Consider the following 14,271-nt stretch of genomic DNA (forward strand, 5'->3'; position numbering starts at 1 on the left):
GTCTGGGTTCATTTTGGGTTACCCACTTCCATTGTATCTGATCAAGATTCCCGATTTGTTGGGAATTTTTGGTCAAGTCTACGAGAATTGATGGATACCAGACTGAAGAAGAGCACAACCTTTCATCCACAAACAGATGGCCAAATAGAGGTGGTCAACAGGACAGTAATCCAGTTGCTCAGGGGCTATTGCAGCAAGCATCCCAAGATTTGGGATGAACATTTGTGTTATATGCAACATGCTTACAACTGTGCTAAGCACTCTTCTACACATAGATCTCCTTTTGAGACTTGCTTTGGTTTTACACCAAGGTCTCCCTTGGATTTTGTCTTTGGAAAAGACATAGCAGTTGATGGACATAGTGATGTGGACAAAGCAACCAATTTTATTGAACAAATCCAAGAAATTCACCAGACAATGCAGGAATAGCTAGAAAAGAGCCAGGCCAAGTACAAGGCAAGGCATGATAAGCATCAAATTGAGCATAACTTCCAAGTCGTTGATCAAGTCTGGCTGTACATCAGCAAAGACAGAATGCAAGGTGAAGGAAAGAAGCTGAAGCCAATAAGGTATGGGCCTTTCAAGATACCTGAGAAAATTGGTGAGAACTCTTTTTGCCTTGATTTGCCAGCTTACATGCACATCTATTCAATAGTTAATGCAGATAACTTGAGACCGTTTGAACCTTCATTGATTGAAGATCCGGAAGAGAAAAGTCAATTACCTTCTATTGATGATATGTTGCCTGAATATCTCAATGAGTTGTAGGAAGATACAGTTCTAGATAGGAAGGTGAGAACTACGCGCAGAGGGGATGTTGAGTACCTCAGAATCGGACTCAAAGGTTCAAAACCAAGCAGTGCAAGATGGATAGAGATTGGACAAGTGAGGAAGTTGTATCCTCACTTGATTGATGCTTAAAAACCAACTTTTGGTGGTCCAAAAGCTTTTTCAGTGGGAAGGCGTGATCCAAATGGATCCTAAAACCCTCTAAGTCTTCATATAGTTAAAAACTATCGCAAGGAGAAAACCTTTAAAAAGGGCGGATAACACTATCGAGAGTGAAAAACATGAAGAAATAGTGGAAAAACAAAGTATCGGCGATTTAAAACTACTTTGCATAAGAGTTGTCGGATCTGGCTGATCAATGGTCCAGATCCGATCAGCATATCGCAATCAGCAAAGGCTATCAGAGGCTATCGGAGGTAATTATATGGGAAGCGCAATAGCGATCAGCGCGATCAAACGAGAGTCGTTGATCTATGTGCACAGATCAACGGTCCAGATTCAATCGCGCTATCGCATCGCTGATATATATATATATATATATATATATATATATATATATATATATATATATATATATATATATATATATATATATATATATATATATATATATATATATATATATATATATATATATATATATATATATATATATGGACTTAACTGTGGCCTGGAGGATCGGCGACATGCGATCGCAATATCACAATATCACATCGGAGCTATGCAAAGGAGCGGGCCGATAACAACTGTGACTGTGATAGCCGGACCTGATAAAATTATGAACGATATTTGATATATTTTGAGATCCGGAAAACAAGGTTTTCCTTTGTATTTCGCATTTTCGTTAAATAAATGAAATACAAAGGATAAAGTGTCGATGCGATGAAATCGGACCCGAAAGGGTTTATTAATGTTGTTATATATTATTTCAAGTCTGATATGAGCCATTTTGTGGGATTTCCATGTTTTAATGTATTTTTCAAATACAAAGGGAAATCACAAAATAAGCGGGATTTCAGGCGGGCCATAGGCGGTAAGTGGTTTTGGCTGAGCTCCGCCCGAGCCCATACACTGGTTGCCACATGGCCAGGCCCCGAAGAGAGAAAACCACCCTTTTCGGGCGGTTAACTTCCATACGCATGAGCCGCCCGAAATGAACCTCAACCGTTGGATCTAGATCTCTCAGATCAACGGTGGAGATGTGATAAGCGATATAAAGGCGGACCCAATAGGAGTTATAAGGCGGAATTTATAATATTTCAAATTTGATAAATGATAGATTGGTGGATTTTTGCAGTTTTATGTGTATTTCTCTGTGTGAACAGAGAACGACCATTTTTGGGATTTCAAAGGCATCGATGGACCATTCCATTATAGAACAGGTGGCCACCATCCTTGAAGGCGTTCAACAATGATTGCTAATGCTCAGAGGGGGATTCGAGCAGACAGAGGTCGGGAGCCAGAGATCCCAAGTAGGAGAAACGAACAAACAGTGCCGATTGGCTTTAAAGCCATAGAACAAAGAAGACAGGAACAAGCAGTGCAGAGACAGAGAGCAAAGAGAGACGGAGAGTCAGTGGGGAGAGTCTGTGTACTCAGAAAGACTTGGGGGTTCCAAGTAAAGCCTTGTTGTTTTGTATATATTGTGTGAGACTCAAATTGAGCTCACTTTTGTAAAAACTCTACTTCTGAAGACATAATAGAGAGGTCACCACTGAAGGCTAGACCAAGAGACGTAGCCCAGGAGTGTTGGGTGAACTCCTTATTAAACTTGTTGTGTTTATGTGTGTTTGTCTATTATGTTCTTTAACTGCTTCATTGTCTATGTATTTCACAATCTTATCGATCCATTGCACAAAGTAACATAGGCAAATCCATGCACATGAGTCTGTAATACCTTAATAATTGTCTAAGATCTCATTTTCAGATTAGTCACACGTTGGGTTTTCAACGCAGTTCACTTCAGAGGCTCGTTGGTGGGGTCTATAGTGTTATGAACCCACCTTTATGCATTAGATTGAGTGAGGCCGAGTTGTTTATACGTACCTGAGGGGGTGGACAAGTTAGCAGGACTGAGTTGAGCATGATACCACATCAGCTTGGAGGGTTTGTTCCTTCCATATAGGATTACACATTTGATCTCTCCTTTGGGATTGGATGGCAAGAGGTACTGAGCTAGTACTCAATGGAAAAAGTTAGGTGATTGGATACATCCATAGCCACATGTCAGCAGAGTCCATGGATTACTAGAGGGACACAAGATGCAGGACTATTTTTGGGATCTAGGTGGGATTTTCCATCATATCATAGAGCTGGTAGGTGATGGTAGTAGCTATGGGATGGGTTTGACGCTTGAGCGCACCCACATTTTCATATCTCCATAAAAGTCCTAGTTAGCACTAGTGATAGGATGGTTTGACATGCCAGCAAACAAATTTCATGAGTTGTCGTGGCATATTAATGATGCGTGGAGTCATAGGGTGACTAGCTTACTCTGGCAGGAGCTGGTAGGAGGTGGTGGCATCGATAGGCTATCAGACAAGGCATTGTATGGAGAGAGTGCTCTCTTACTAGAATATGGGACGTAGGGACTATTGAGGACAGGCGCAGTAGTGTCATTTCCATTAGCATGTGGGGCGTCAGGCCACTCAGGTCTTTTAGAGCAGATGGGGGGATGTAGCCCACATCATGGAGGGCGTACTAGCAGAGAGGTCGATGTTTTGGCCCATGCAGGAAAGTGTATGTTACAGGGGGGTACAACTGTGGGCAGTGGCACGCAGGACTGCACAGAGTTATGTCATAGCGTCCAAAGTTATGTAGAGGGATGCAGTCTGATGCATACAGACCCAACGTTAGTCCATAGTATCTAGTGGTGTGCAGGGCTATGGAGCAAGGAGAAAGGGCCTCCAGAGGAGCATGGATATGCAGGGTGGTGTGTCATAGTATGTTGGATTGCGTTTTGGAGTGGGTGTACCTCACATCGCATTGAGTACATGTGGGGACTGATAGGTATAGTGACACATGCAGGACCCAGGCCAATACAAGATGGCATAACTATAGCCAAGGTTATCCAGTGGTGTAGAGGGGTAGGCCATGATGTACAGTGGCATGTCTAGGAGTACTGGGATGATTGGTGGCATGCAGGGGTGTTTAGTGTTGCACAACAAGTCATGGAGTGTTGCTTCCAGGGAGACCCTTGGACGGAAACACCAGGCATACCTTTGGGCATAGTTCACCCAGGATCGACGAGGACACAGATGAGCGATACTTGATGGTATCCGCGAAGACTCACACACCTGATCCTATTCTACATCCCTCACAGGAGCAGATGATTTTGTTGTCAACTTTCTGCACTTTGGGCATGAGCCATAGGGGACGAGGAGCTCACCCAAGATATTTGGGTGAGACCTAGCACACTAGGGGGGATACTTTTCAGCAATTGTGTTGGGTTGGTGCGTTAATTGACAGCCAAAGGTTGGGGGATGAAGTGATCATCTGCAGGGGTGGCATATCGTTCATCACTGAGCCTACATCTAGGGATCTAGTCCCGAGGGAGACATGTGTCACTCTTTTCTCAAGGAATGTTGGGACCGAGCATGAGCAGAGGATAACAGTTATTACTGAGGTAGTTTCCCAATATGTGTCAAGGCACTAGACCTTATATTGGCACAGTATTGAGAGGGTGGATGGTAGACCTAAGGGAGATGGTTGGCAGGGACACGAGGGATCCACATACCCTGAGTCGATTATGAGTATCAGATACCCATCTTTTGGTTGCATTCAAGGGTAGCTCTTTGGCACACATGGCTTCCAGTGATCATCAATACTACAAAGTGGTAGGCACATGGCATATTAGCATGCATCATATTAGCCCACGATATATGGAACCTGTATAGTGATCACATGTAGGGACTAGAGACGAGGGCCAAAGGGATTCCATCAGTTAATAAGGCTATGCCGCAATAGGTTTGGCTATGGGATGCAGGGATTCAATTGATCGATAGATCACTCGTGATGAGTGAAGTCATGGCAGAGAGTGATATAGTTTGCTCTTGGGATGACACATAGGGGTTCATAGAGGGTTTCATCATATGGGGAGGCAGACATTCTCTGTTGTTGCACAGGTTCGAAGTTAGATTTGGATGGGTAGGCCCGGGTGCCATGGACATGCCCAGGTAGGATGTGTCTCGCCTCTTTCAGTATTCCACCATCGATTTCCAGGAGAGGAGGATACTGACTGCGCACGATGGGGAGTATGACATAGTCAGAGTAGCGCAACGTCAGCATTGTGGCACCACTTTGGGACTAGCAAGGAATTGGGGCATCACAACTCTTTATAGCTCAATACCCTTTAGGGATGCACTGACTACTACAGGGGGAGATCATACAAATCTTCCATTGGGCTTTAGCGAGTCACTAATGGAGCAAGGGATTTCTGGTACTTTCACAGGGCATGATAGTGAGTGGAGTGAGGGGAGCTTCATGTTAGATAGGATTGCCTGGGATCTCGGTATTGAAGGATTCTTCAATATTAGGACAGTGCAGAGGTTAGGCACGATCCAATGGCACATCTGGGACCCTGGCACATTATGCAGTGACAATGGGGAGCAACAGTTAGAGAGGTTGCTTGCTCAGGCATTGCCTGAGGAAAAGCAATTTTTGGTGCATTGGAAGAGCTTGTTGGATGAAGATGTCGCCTGGGAGGGTCAGCACATTTTGGAGCACCAGCTGTGAGTTTGCTTGAGGGAAAACAACATTTGGGAGGGGAGGACTGTCATGTCCCTTATCAAACACATTTGTAATAGGGTGCTACTACATAATTTTACACAATTTTGGCTAAGGAAGACAACCCATAATTTTCGACTTAGGGACTTAGGAGGCAATTCGACTTTATTTGGTTGCTAGTGGAATGTGGGGGCCACCCACATGGGAGTTCGAATTGGCCCATTCGAATAGCTTGGAGGGAAAGTCGAATTGGTGGATAGAGGGGCCCACATGAGGCTAGGGAGGCCCAAGGAGTTATATGGAGGGATCAACTCTCATTTTGGATTCATGCTTACACCTTGCAATCAAAATTACTTGATTGTTCGCTCTGCTGTTTACCTGAGTCAACCGGCTGTTTAGCCGTAAATCTCTCAAGCGGGAGATTCAAACTCTACTTTAGGGGACCATTCGTGCCTACCCTAGAGAGGCAGTTCGATAAGTATTTCAGGAGTTCCGAGAGTGTGTTACAACACTACCATTCAGCCACAACAGGGAGTGTGTATTTCTGGCTAGCTTGAGAATACGCAAGGGAATTTTGGAGATATTAGTGATCAAGCATTTGTCAGGAGAATTAGAGGATTGCGAGAGCAACAAAGGGCCAACCTTTCTTGCGAGTTTGAAGCCACTAGAGCCAGCATCCCAACAATGCGATTTACAGTTACCTGGGCCTGCGTAGAGAACCATCACTAGGTTCACGTGGGAGTCGAAGGAAGGAATTGTAGAGCTCGAGCTAGTCGGGAAAAGTAGGAGATCACTTGGAGGTCCATTTGAGGAGGATTTTTGGATTTGGGAGAGCAGAATTTGACAGGATCAGTCACAGCAACAAAATTCGAAATTGGATGAGGGCCAAGCTGTGAAGGGTTAATTTTTTAAGGTTGGAACCAAGGGAAACCCTTTCTGGGTTTTGGGCAATGATCACACTCCCAAATTTATAGAATTTTTTGGGTAGATATAAGGGGTCAAACAGGGGTCCCAACTCATCTAGCAGCTAGAGGAGCTAAGGGGAATTTGGGCCAAAATTCCGAGGTCAACATTTGGCCAATACCTTCATGGGTTTTTCTTAGTTTAGGTCAAGGAGCAAGGAAATGAAATCTAATAATTTTCTAAGCATGGGAAGTAGTGATTCTAGCCCTTCGAATTCAGGAGACAGAGTAGTTTTCTAGGGCAACGCAGTTCAGTTTGTTTCAACAGTTGTAGCAACCTTCAATTTAGCATTTTCTCACCTGGGTTTTGTCATGATTTTCCATTTAGACAAGCCCAGGTGCACCATTCTATTTTACTATTGTATTTTCTCCTGAAGAAGTAATAAAATGGCTCAACAGTTCTCTATTTCCAGTGTTTCCATGGTTGTTTAATGTATATTTCGTTTTTCTGATTGTTGGATTGTTTGCATGCTTTGTATATCACTTACATTCCTGTTTATGAATATTAAATGTGTCGAAGACATTATGTAGGTAATCTAAGGCACTCTGAAAGGTGTCATGCTATGCAGTTAAGGGGCTTTCTGAAGCCACTCCCCCATATACCAGTTGCAAAAGTAATGACCACGATCTAAAACTAAAGTGGTAGGAAACATGGGACTACAACCTTCATTGTAAAATAGGCTTAAGAGGTTAACCCGTCGAGGCTATGGACACTTTCCGGCAGTGGGTATTGACCTGTGATACCATTAGGAAACCCATCGGGGCTATGGATGCTCGCAGGCAATGGGGCATTCTGCCTAAAGAAGTGTCAACCAAGCAAAGGCTTTTTGTCTACACGTATGATGGTTACTATATAGTGTTACAATAAAAGAAGCATGCGTGGATGAAGTCAAGGGTAAAAATGAACTCCATAAATTTGTTGCTAAAGAATGGTCTTAAGGTAACCTTGAGTCCTCTATCATTAGTTTTTCATACTATATCTAAGATCTAATTGTCTTAGAAGTGGGACCTATGATCACAGAGAATTAATGAAACTCAACTGCACAACTTATCTGTAATACTTGGATAACTATAAGACTTTGGGATTTGGTTAGTAATAACTAATTTTTCATTGGTTCATCATTTGTTGTGATCATAAAAAGCCTCCTACCTACAAAGAAGGAGAGCCCCTTAAATTTATAAAAGGTTTCTTTTTCTTGAGCATAAAACTGTTAAAGATTAATGAAATCATATGTAATGAGTGATTTGAAATTTCTTCTATGCTTCATTTTAGCTTTGCATCATTTTAATAAATCTAAGATGACTTATTTTTGTTCAGTATTCATCTCATTAGTTCCATTGTTTTGTTTTCCAGGTTCCTTTGTACTAGAGCCATCTCAGCAACCCTCCTCACTTCTTCAGTACCTCACCTTGTTTGCATGAGGACATGCAAAACCTCAGGCATGGGGGAGTGGTTGTCGGGATCTTTTCAGCATCGTCATTTCATTCTCTTTAGCTTCCTTCAACATATCAGATTGGCACTCATCAACTCCAGCTCTTCTAGATCATTCCAAACTCTCAGCCTTACTCTACCTCATATTCAGCTTCATACAACTTCCATTGCAGCCTGCAGTACAAATCAAGTCTGAAGGTATACTTGAGATAAAACATGTTTAAAGGCTCTTTAGCTCATTAAAATTTAAGGAATGTTGATGATTAACCACTTCCTGTTTCTTCACCTTTCTTAAACCCCAATTTCCAATTCCATTAATACATATTTTAGTTTCCAAGTCCATATTTATTTAGCGATTATCTTCATTGTCACTCAATATCATCCATCATTCCTTCCTAGTCCGTATTTTGTTTGCATGAGGGCATGCAAAGTCTTAGGGATGGGGGAAATGTTGGGCCATGAATATGTCATAACATTCAATATATAAAGTCTCTACTTATGAGCCATATTCTCACATTTAAGATACATTTCTTGCATTATACCATCAACTTCCGCTAAATGTACCTCTTTCACCTTGTGGTTAATTATGATGGATTTATTATCTTTTTTATAGTTAAATGTGTTTTTAACATGGTTTATCGATGACAGTTTACTAATGTGGTTATGTGGCCAAGAAGCATGTTCAAATATGAAAGTTTCTGCCAACAACAGGTACGGAATCTCCAGCAGTTATGGTACCAAAATGTTCCAGAACCTTGTTACAGGTACTAGACGAGTTGTCTGGTACTTAGTTATGCACTTATGGAGGGAAAAAATTCAAAATTATAAAATATGTTTTTATTTTCTCTAGCATGGTAAAGCGGGTGTGTTACATGGAATTTGCATCTACGAATAAACACATCTTCCCTAGGTGGGTGACTACAACTAGAACAACATAATGAAAGTAGTTTAACCTTTTCTTATAGAAGATAGATGAGATGGAGGAACTTACTTGTTGCCTTTCGCTTCCTAAATCTCTTTTGAATTGCTCATGTCGCTCCCACTTGAACTAAATCCACTCAAAAGGTACCTATATCAAGAGTAACAAAAACAAGAAACGATCAAAGAATACATGAACTATCGACTATAAAACAATGGAATCGAAGACATTGAAACACGTAATCATCACATATATGAACAATCATATGAGAAAAGGAATAAGCTCTTTATTAATGTAGAAGGAAAAGTATCACCAATACAGTTCGATCCTGTGTCTCTCTACCAGCTTCAGTCCAACCCTCGCCACATCAAAAGCACAACACTCCAACAACATAACATTGCTTAACATAAACTTAATTCTCAAACCAATAGAATTTCCTTACAAACTTCAGATTCTAGCCCCTTGATCACTATGATGAGTGCTCAATTTATAGGAAATGGAGGTGGTTTTGTCATAAATGAGGGTATTGAATGGCTTTCCAATCTTGGAGTTAGTTTCCATGGAGCAAGGGATGAAAGGATAGGAGGTTAATGGATCCTTAGCCTATCCAATTTCGAGCTCATAGGAGGAGATAAGAGATGGGAACCTTCTAGAGTAATCTAGAATGAAGGAATATTCCCAGAACCCTATGCAAATTTCGCTCAATATTGCCCAGCGCAGGCTAAAGAGGGCCTAAGTGCACTGCAGTGCAGGCCATAGTGGGCCTGCCTACTCTGCAGTGCACTGTCTCAAGGCTTGAGCTGCGCTGGTGTCCCAAGGAGGCATTTCAGGAAGGCTTTAGGCCATGAAACTTTCATAGAAGGAGGCATTCAATGAGTTGACTTCTCTAGGGCATGTAACAATTGAATTAGGGTTTGATGAGCCCTAAAAGTACTGATCTGAATGTCGGGAGTGATGTGCCCAAATAGACCTGTAACATTAAGATGTTTTTCATAGCATTATACCATCAACTTCCGCTAAATGTACCTCTTTCACCTTGTGGTTAATTATGATGGATTTCTTATCTTTTTTATAGTTAAATTTGTTTTTAACATGGTTTTATCGATGACGGTTTATTAATCTAGTTATGTGGCCAAGAAGCATGTTCAAATATGAAAGTTTCTGCCAACAACAGGTACGGGATCTCCAACAGTTATGGTACCGGAATGTTCCAGAACCTTGTTACAAGTACTAGACGAGCTATCTAGTACTTAGTTCTGCACTTATGGAGGGAAAAAAATCAAAATTATAAAATATGTTTTTATTTTCTCTAGCATGGTAAAGCAGGTGCCACATGGACCTAATATGTTGGTACAAGTTTTGGAATATACCCAGTTCACACATGGGATCCTAGCACATGATTTAAATTACAACCAAAAATATGTAACAATTTTGAAGTTGCGATGTTCCACCTCGATTTTCGAGCAGATGCTGGTGAATCTCAAGAATTTGGGAAATGGGTTTGTGTAAAATATAGTGATTTACTTGGATATCAAACTGTTTCCGAAAATTCAATATAGTCGTAAAGTTATAGCAGGTTCTTCGAAGCAGTTTTGTATAAAATTTCTGTAAAACCCAGATTGGCAAACAAATCTAAACAATCATCTTTAGGCACGATTTCCAATGCCATGGAATCGAATCAGGAAAATCCAAGAGCAATAATATTTGATAATATAACCAGTTAGGCTCCATAGAAACAACTCCCTAAAATACATCATGGTTGAGAATATATAGTTAGTTCTTTAACACCAATTTGTATAAAATTGTAAAAAAATAGAATTATGAGATTTTCCTTTAAAATTGTAAATTTGTTTTCTGAGTTTAGGGGATTGGATCTTATCCTTCCTCAGTGGATTTTATGTATAAATAAATCCTCAAAGGGCAGAGGAAGAAGGTTTTTCATTATATTAAGAGGAGTTTGTTCATTATTGTAATAAAGGAGACCAATGATTAGTTTTTGGAGAGATTTAGAGAGCTGATTTGTAACAAAGACTTTTGACGTGAATAAAGAATTGATGGTTGCTTAATTGTGGTACATATTCTTAGCTTGATTTGAGATTTTCTTAGCAACACTAACCTCCTAGGAAGGGCCCCTCAGTGTGGGTAAGTGTTGCTATGCTTTGTAGATTAGTTTTACATCTAGCAATTTAGTTTTATTTTGCAATGAATTTATGTTAGATAAAACTTAGATCTATTTACTTTCATGCTTTCAATTTAGTGTTTAGTAATTCTCTTTAGGTTTAAGAAGTGAATTCCATTTGATTGCATATTTTATTTGATGTTCTTTTCAAATTTTCATTAGATTTGTATTTCACATAGTATTAGATTCATTGCTTTATTTTCATATCTGTTAAGTAGAATGCATTAGGATCAAATTCAAATTGAGTTTTCTCAAGCTTAAAGAGTCAAACAAATTTAAATTGGTTTCTTAACATGTTTTAATATCTCGAATTTCAATTTATAAAATTTTCGTACTTAATTCAGTACTTATTCAGAATTTCAAATTCCAACCTTTCTGTACTTAATTCGGTACTAGGTTCTGTACTAGAACAAAGTATTAAAAATATGTAATTTGCAATTTAGTACTCTTTAATTGATTAGAGCTTTGCAACTACTTGATAAAACATTCCTACAATGAATAAGAACCTGCAATATATCTCTAATCATGCTTAGCATTTATTTTTTATTGTTTGTTAACACATTTCTTGTAGTTTATTGCCTTGCTTTCTTTACTTGCCTCGTACGCTTTTGCTTACAGTTGTCGAAATTTACTCTTCTGCGGTGTGTTTAATGGATTTTCACCACTATAGGATTATAACCGCTAAAGTCTCAAGACCTAATAAGCTACATATATAAAACCACATGAACATTTCTAATAAAAGATTGTGGTTCAAAACCTGATAAGCATTAGAGTCCCATAGTCCAGTGACAAGTGATAATCCTTAATGATTAGTTCTTTCTAGTGTTAGTTGTTAGCATAGGCTAGAACGGACTCTAATCTTGCATTTCCCGTGCTTGCATCTCTAAGTCTTACAACCCTAGATTGATAATGAAGTGTTGGAATTAGAATACATATAATTCCACCAACAATGTACATGTCTCATCATCATCGCTGCATCATATCACATCTCGTCTCATCTTTGTTTATCTACTGAACAATGTTGTCTCGATCTAAAGAAGAAGAAGAACCATAGGGGAGATCAATTTACCACTAGGGTAAATATCTTCCAACCCTACATCAAAGACAATAATGGGCATCAATTTCCGTAAGTGACAAAGATCTTCAAAACCCCATGTCTAACCCACTGATCGAAAATCCAACCAGATAATGGGGGAGATCAATTTATCTCTAGGGTAAATATCGTCCAGTCCCTATATCTTCGACAACAGTGGAGATTGATTTTCCACAAGTGATAAAGATCTTCCAAAACCTATGTCACATAGCTTGATCATTAGTGATTAAGTGGTTGAACACCATGCCTCTCAGACTTAGGGATATAGATTTATCAGACGCATCTGCCATAGGTAAATATCTTCCAACCTAAGTCTCCTCACTCATTGGCCAGATGATTGGCAATCTTAACAAGCCTGACTTGTGGGTAGTATGCATGTTGGGGTATGTACTCCGTCAAATCCCATAATTGACTAGGGGAGATAAATTTATCAAAATGATAAGGAACTTCCAACCCTATAGCCCCAAGGAGTACCCCACGCCCCAGGAGCTCCCAAAGCTCAATGTTTGTGATCAACCGTAACCCATTCTCGGAAGGGTCACATCCACCAAGCTTCTCTGTAAATACCAAGAACTTCCCTTTCGACAAAGGCTTAGTAAGAATTTTGTCTATCTAGTCATCAGTCGAGATGTATTGGAGCCTTATTGCTCCTCTCTGTACCATATCCTAGATATAATGATATATGATATCCATGTGCTTGGACCTGTCGTGGAACATGAGCTTCTCTGAAAGTTAGATCCCACTCTTATTATAACAGTTTATCACAATAGTATCCAGTACCTGCTCAAACAACTCTCCAAAGAGATTTCTCAACCATACTGCTTCACTGCCAGACATGCTAGCAACAATGTACTCAACCTCAGTCGTATTAAGAGCAACATACTTCTACTTCCTGCTCATCCAATATATCATGGCAAACCCCAAGCTAAAACAACACCCATATGTGCTCTTCCCATCAACAATGCTACCACCCCAATTGGCATCAATATATCCATGAAGTATCAAGTATCCGACAATGTATCTCAACCCATGATTGATAGTCCCATGAAGGTATCTCAACACATGCTTAGCAGCAACCCAATGTGCATGTAATGGCTCCACTATAAATTAGCTCAAAGTGTTAATAGAAAAACATATGTCTGGTCTAGTGTCCACTAAGAACATCAGTGCCCCAATCAACTTCCAGTACTCAAAAGAATTTACCAGGTCAACTCTCTCAACTTCACCACATAACTTCTTAAAATTTATCTCCATCAGTGTGGCCATGGACTTGCATTTCACTATTCCAAATCTTTCCAACAACCTGACAACATATTTCCCTTGAGAAAGAAAAATGTCACCAGGTCTCTACCACACCTCTAATCCCAGGAAGTAGTACAGCAAACCAAGGTCTTTTATTTCAAACTCAGAGGCTAGCTCCCTCTTACATTGGAGGATAAGAGTTTCTCTACCTATCAAGAATAAATCATCTACATATAATACCATAATCAAAGGCGTACCTTGGACAACTTTGAAGTAGATATTCAAATCAACATTGCTTCTAATAAGTCCAAGCTTCATCAAATAACTATCAATGCCAGCATACCAAGGCCTAGGGGCTTGCTTCAATCCATAAAGGGATTTCTTCAACCTACACACATGAGTCTTCCTGTCATGTTCCTCAGAGTCTTGTGGTTGCTCCAAGTATACTTCTTCCTTGAGAATTCCATGTAAAAATGTGGTCTTCACATCCATCTGATGAAGTTTCCATCATTGGCTAGCAACAAGAGCAACAATAGATCAGATGGTTGTATAACAAGCAACAGGTGCAAAAATCTCATCACAACCCTCTCCCTCTTTCTAGGAGAATCCTCTGGCCACAAATCTCGCTTTGTACTTTTCGATACTTCCATCCACACCATGCTTAATTTTTTATATCCAATAATAAGTCACAACAAACTTACCTTTGGGTCTCGGAACCACTTCCCACACATCATTTTTCATGATGGACTCATATTCTTCAACCATAACATCCTTCCACACTTGTTCTTTCATTGCTTCTTCAGAAGTGCATGGTTCAATCTATATAATGTTTCTCATAGCTACAACATATCCCTAATATCCATATGGCTTCTTTCTTTATTTGAAGGTTCCTCTTGCAGAAGCATGTCTCTCAACATCTTTTAAGGTGTC

Source organism: Pinus tabuliformis, chromosome 8 (genome assembly GCF_031772625.1).
Source record: "Pinus tabuliformis cultivar Carrire ecotype Pingquan chromosome 8, CPIR1, whole genome shotgun sequence".
NCBI classification, from domain to species: domain Eukaryota; kingdom Viridiplantae; phylum Streptophyta; class Pinopsida; order Pinales; family Pinaceae; genus Pinus; species Pinus tabuliformis.